Source organism: Chiloscyllium plagiosum, unplaced genomic scaffold, assembly GCF_037043375.1.
Source record: "Chiloscyllium plagiosum isolate Xiang-an unplaced genomic scaffold, Cpla_swu_hap1 HiC_scaffold_7, whole genome shotgun sequence".
NCBI classification, from domain to species: domain Eukaryota; kingdom Metazoa; phylum Chordata; class Chondrichthyes; order Orectolobiformes; family Hemiscylliidae; genus Chiloscyllium; species Chiloscyllium plagiosum.
In genome coordinates, this window is record NW_028270145.1 from 113,347,227 (window position 1) to 113,354,059 (window position 6,833).

The following is a 6,833-nucleotide window of genomic DNA, read 5'->3' on the forward strand; positions in this document are numbered from 1 at the left end:
CTATCAACATCTTGGGAGTTACTGTTCAGCAGAAACTCAACTGGAGTCACCTCATAAACACAGTGATGACAGGTCAGAGGCTAGGTATCCTGCTGTGCAAAACTCTGCTGTTGACTCATAGAGTCATAGAGATGTACAGCACAGTAACAGATCCTTCAGTCCAACTTGGCCATGTTGACCAGATATCCTAACCTAATCTAGTCCCACCTGCCAGCACTTAGTCCATATCCCTCTGGGTCTTCCTACTCATATACCCATCCAGATGCCTTTTAAATGTTGTAATTGTACCAGCCTCCGCCACCTCCTCTAGCAGCTCATTCCATACACACACCACACCCTACATGAAAACGTTGCCCCTAGGTCCCTTTTAAATCTTTCCCCTCTCACCCTAAACCTATGCTGTCTAGGTCTGGGCTCACCCATCTCAGGAAAAACCACTCGTCTATTTATCCTATCCATGCCCCGCAGGATCTTATAAACCTTTAAAAGGCCACCCCTCAGTTTTTGATGGTCCAGGGAAAACAGTCCCAGCCTGTTCAGCCTCTCTCTATAACTCAAATGCTCCAACCCTGGCAACATCTTTGTAAATCTCTTCTGAACCCTTTCAAGTTTCACAACATCCTTCCGATAGGAGGGAAACCAGAATTGCATATACTACTCTAAAAGTGGCCTAATCAGTGTGCCACGTTCCCCACTCCTATACTCTATGCTCTGACCAATCAAGAAAAGAATACCAAATACCTTCTTCAATACACTACCTCCCTGTGACTCCACTTTCAAGGAACTATGAACCTGCACTCCAAAGTGTCTTTGTTCAGCAACACTCCCTAGGACCTTACCATTAAGTGTATAAGTCCAGCCCTGATTTGACTTGACTTCTCAAAGTCAATCTACCATAGATTCTGCGTTATGTTCTAATACTCTGATGTACATACGTGTGCCTGGACAGCACACAAAATAATACTTTTCACTGCACTTCAGTACAAATGAAAATGATCAAATCAATCAAATCAAATCAAATCAAACCATCACCATTCCCCGACCTGCACCAGCACTGACAGCCCTGCCACCCACTTTCACCTCACTCAATTCCACTACAACTTGCACAATGATCCCTTAGATAGTCTACTTGTCCCTGGCGAGAAGACCTCAGCAGGCCTGGGCCAACCAGATACAATTACACCCCAGGTTACCCAACCAAAATTCCAGGGCCAAAATGCTGAGCGGACTCCCAGCTTTTGAACTTGGGACTACACTGAGATATAGTGGGATGGAGAGAAAGATGCAAACCTATTGCGCTGTCTATGAATTTTCACTTTTGAATAAACTGCACTGTTTTGCCTCTACAGTTGTTTCCTTGAATCTCTCTAGCCTCAAAAGTAACTGTGCCAGCATGATGCTTAACTTCACCTCCACACAGGATGTACTACAGATCAATGTCTATATTGAGAGCCTGGAGCAGCAAGTGGATGCAAGAGGAAAAAAAGCATATAAAGGCAATAAGTTCAGTCGGTACCATTTCCCCTCATTGTACAACTTCCCAATCTTTCTCTAACCTTGATGTTACAAAGTGTTGGTAGGAATGAGGTGCTCGATGATGCGTGGGACAGAGGACTGCACAGCAAATGGGATAAATGCTTTAGGATGGCCAGAGATTAGGGTTCTCACAGGTCTGTGTCCAGTACAATACAATACACCCAATGGGTCAATGAGTAATGTTGTTTTCCCTCTATAGGATCTCACATCATTGGGTCCTGCAGTCTCTGCCTCACTTACATGTCCACTCCGAGAATGGTCACAGCCATTTTCAGCCCCTTTGCCTACTATTGAATTCCAGCATAACAGAAGGTGTGTGAATGCTCCTCAATCACTGACTTCCAACCTCTGCCGGAATATATTGGTGAGACCCCAAACATCCATGTCCCCTTGCTCATAGTTCATCCTATAAGCCCCATTCGCCACATCACCCATCCCAAACCATCCACATGAGCCTTCAAGTGCTGGCCTGGCCCGGCCCTCCCCCAGCCCCTGGCATATGGTGTGACCGTGGCAGGTGTGGACATAGGTAAAAACAATGACTGCAGATGCTGGAAACCAGATTCTGGATTAGAGTGGTGCTGGAAAAGCACAGCAGTTCAACCAGCATCCGCTCCTCGGATGCTGCCTGAACTGCTGTGCTTTTCCAGCACCACTCTAATCCAGGTGTAGACATACACTGTCTCCCCTTTTGAAATTAGGGTGCCCCTTCCAGCCTCTGCATTACCTTGTTCCCATCCATGCTTTAACGTATTCCACACATCTTACAAATACTGTTGTCTCCTTTTCATTTCTATCCATCTTTCCCAAAGCCTGCAGCTCCCAATAGGCTCCTGAGTCTTCCTCCTATGACAGCAGTCCCCATGACACATCATCCACCTTTTGTCTTTGTTTCTGTGGACTGTCTGACGGACTGAGCATGGCCCCCATTGCCTTGAGAGCCCCGGAAAATGCACAGACCTGACCGATCCTCCCGATGTCACTGGCCCAAATACTCCTGCCTCAGTCTCATCACTACAGAGCCACGTGACAGATAGTGACCCACTCGCCTGGACTGCAGAGGCATGGTCCCCTGACTGACGTCACCCCAACCAGGCAGCTGTTCAATCACCTGGATTGGTATGGGAGGCCTTGACTGACAGTGCTGGGACCCCCACACTGACAGGTGCCTCCATGGGCTTCAGTGAGGTCTGCTCCCCTGAGACTATGAGACAGGGCTGCCTGCTTGCTGCACATGCAGTGTGTTTGTTATGGAGTGAATGTGAGATTAATGAGACAAGCTGCAGCATAGCAAGATGGGCGCCTGCCAGATGGAGGACAAGCTGCCTGGTTGTGTGCATGCACAAATTGGCAGGGTAAGGCTTGGGAGGCTGTGAGCATGCAGATAGGTGTTCAGTGAGTGTGCACTGAGAGAGTAAGCAAGCAGCCCTGGGATGCAACCGGTGAGGTAGGTGCCTGCCGCTGCTCCCATAGTGCTCTTGCAGCAGCTTTTCAATACTGATTACTGTGAAGGAGCTCTGTGCTTCCACAGTGTCCGATGAATGAATTGGAGATGTTCCAGGTTGGTTGAGAGGGACTGGCAAATTTCTGTTGATGAGGGATGTGCGTGGCTGACGCCTGTGCATTGTGTCCTGAGATTCTGCTCGACTCTGAGCAACATTGTGGCTCCTTAAAACCAGCAATAAGCTGAAGTTGCCAGGTCCTGTCATGTTGAGAATTCTCAATCCCCAGCTTATTAGTTTTTTTATTTATTCATTCATGCGATGAGGGCGTGGCTGGCTATGCCATCATTTATTGCTCATCCCTAATTGCCCAGAGGGCAGTTAAGAATCAACCACATTGCTGTAGTTTTGGAGTGACATATAGGCCACACTGGTAAGGGTGGCAGTTTAATTGAAGAAGGGTCATTAGTGAACCAGATGGGTTTTGCCAACAATCAACAATTGCTTCACGGTCACCATTAGACTCTTAATTCCAGATTTTTGTTGAATTCAAATTCCACCATCTGACATGACAGGATTTAAACCTGAAACATTACCTGGCTCTCTGGATTAACAGTCCAGCGATAATACACACCTTCCCCAATTATCCAGTTTGGTAAGATAGGAGACTGAGTATTAGTGAGCAACATTTCACTTAACAAGTAACAATCCCTCTTAATTGACAGCTGGCTGCTTGGCTCAACAAATGCATAAAAGATGCAGTAAAGTGCACAAGACATCAAGACAATCAACCTCTCGTCTGATTCTGACACAAATCCCACCAATGGCTGATGTCCCTGTGTGATTCTGCCCTATGACTTTTCAACTCTCTACCTCAGAAGGCAGTGGAGGCAGGCTCCTTAAATATTTTTACAGTGGAGTTAGTTGGACCCTCATTAGGCAGAGGAATGGATAGTTATTGGAGGAGTAGATGGAAATGCGGAATTTGAAATGAATCGATCAGCTCTGATCCTATTGAAAAGTGACTTGATGGGCCTCTTGAAGACAAGACATGAAGGAGGCTTCCTCTGCGTGGGGGAGTCCTGAACCTGAGGAAGGACATTCTGGCTATGGAGGGAGTGCTACAATGGCGAGGGTGAAGAGGAGGGGCAGTACGCCCAAAGAACCCTGGCTGTCTCGGAATATTACAAACTCTACTGTAGGTTTTGAAAAGGCACAAATAATGCAAATCAATGGAGGCGCTAGTGGAGTATAGGAAGAACAAGGGCATTTTAAGAAAGCAATGGGACAGCAACGACACTGCAGGGACTCTATGGTTCAAAGAGGGGCCTGTTGCCTCTCCGAATCTATGGCAATCCTTAATATTTAGCTCTTTGACCGAGATTATGACCAAGATAGATTCAAGGGTAATGGGAAAATGCAGGAGAGTGTACATAAGGAATGTGGGTTCAGCCCAGATCCAAGTGAATAGCACAGCAAGCTTGAGTGGCCAAAAGGCACACTCCTGTCCCTGTTTCTTATGGTCTTATGACCCATGGTCTTATGTGAAACAAACAGAAGTAGAAACTGACAGGAAAAACTCAGTATTTGTGAAGAGCGAAACAGTTAACGTTTCAAGTCAGTTCCAAGATGGCGGCACTGGCAAAGTAGAAAGCATTTTGGCTCCTGACTCCATCTGGTCCAGGTTGGCCACATCTTTCTTTCTCTTTCTCTTTTGGAATTTGAAACGCAAACAGATCAGCCCTGTTCCCATTGAAAAGTGACTTGGTAGGCTTCTTGACTGAGGCTTCCTCTGTGTGGAGGAATGTCCAATCTGAGGAAGGGTGTTCTGGCAACAATTGTTAGCAACAGGCCCAAAGAGCCCTGGCTGTCTCGGAATATTCAGAATTCTAGTGCATAGATTAAAAAGGCACAAAGAATACACATCAATGGAGGCACTAATCATAGAATCCCTACAATGACAAAGCAGGCCATTCAGCCTGTTAAGTTCACAACAACCCTCTGAAGAGCATCCCCCAGACCCACTACCTACCTGTAACCCTGCATTTCCCGTGCATAATCTATCTAGCCTGCACATCCCTGGAGACCACAGGCAATTTAGTATGGCCAATCTCCGTAACCTGTACAACTCTGGACCGTGGGAGGAAACCAGAGCCGACAGTGCCACATAAAACCACAGTCGTGGAGTATTCATTGTAGTTTAGAAGAATGAGAGGCAATCTCTTAGAAACCTATAGAATTCTAACAGGATAAATGTAGGAAGGGTGTTCTTGATGACCAGGGAGTCCAGAGCCAAGTTACAATCTAGGGATACGAGCTAGGCCTTTTATGACTGAGATGAGGATACATTTCTTCACTGACAGAGTGGTAAAGCTGTGGAATTCACTGCCACAATAAGTGGTTGAGGGCAAAACATTGAATGTTCTCAAGAAGGACTTGGACATAATTCGAAGTGTACAAGGAGAAAGTGGACCAGGGTACTGAGTTGAATGATCAGCTTTGATCATATTGAATGGCAGGGCAAGTGTAAAGGGCAAAATGGCCTACTGTTGCTGGTGTTTTCTATGTGTCTGTGTTTCTAAGCGAAGGTCAGTTACTAGGAATCCCGCAGCAAATAATTCACTTCCCAACTCCCCAGAATCTGCCCACTGTCTACAAGTGTGATGCAATACTCCCACCTGCCTGGATGGGTGCAGCTCCAAAAACAGTCAAGAGGCTTGACACCATCCAGGACAAAGTAGCCCACGTGACTGGCACCACATCCATAAACATTCACTCCCTCCACTACCAAGTCTTAGTAGCCGTACTGTGTACTAACTACAAGATGCCGTCAGAAATGCACCAAGATCTGTCAGACAGCATCTTTCAAACTCACAATGACTTCTTTCTAAAAGGATAAGGACAGCATTAAACATCACCTGCAAGTTCCCCTCCAAGCCACTCACCATCCTGACTTGGAAATATATTACTGTTCCTTCAGTGTCACTGGATCAAATTCCTGGAATTCCCTCCGTAACAGCACTGTGGGTTGAACCTACAGAATATGGACTTCAGCAGTTTCAAGAAGGAAGCTCACTTTCACCTTCTCAAAGGCAACTTGGGGGTGGGCAATAAATGCGAGTCCAAATAACAACACCCACATCCCATGAACAAACAAAAAAAAAATTGCAGGGAATGCTGAACATATGGTAGGAATAATGACAACTTTACTGATCATTGTAAAAATCCATCTGGTTCACTCATGTCCTTAAAGGAAGGAAACCTGCCAGTCTGGGTTACATGTGACTCCAGTCCCACAGCAATGCATTTGATTCTTAACTGTCCCTGAAATGGCTTCACAAGCCACTGCATGTAAGTGCAACAAATGCTGGCCTGACCAGTGACACCCATATCCCATGATACAAAGCAGGACCTGTTCTTAGAAATATCTCTTAAATACACAAAAAGCTGAGGGTGGGAAGTACCAGTTCAGCATGACTTGCGCTGGGAACATCAGGTTCACATTGTTTGATTTCATCTCTTATTGAAGATAAGGAGTTGCTCAGGAAGGTGGACTGATTCAGATTATTTTGTGTTCAAGTGTAACCCTATTCTCCAACAGGTCCTGACAGGAAAACTCTGTGTCATAAAAATGTACTCAGTTGCAAGCAAAGCAACCAATAGCAAAGGTTTCTATGAAGAACCTCACAGCTAGATGTGGCTCAGGTCACGTCCCCTCTTCCTCAGTACATTGTGAATAAGCATTGTCTTCAACTGAGACACAGACACTCCAGGGAAAACAGTCCCAGTCTATTCAGCCTCTCCCTATAGCTCAAACCCTCCAACCCTGACAACATCCTTGTAAATCTTTCAAGT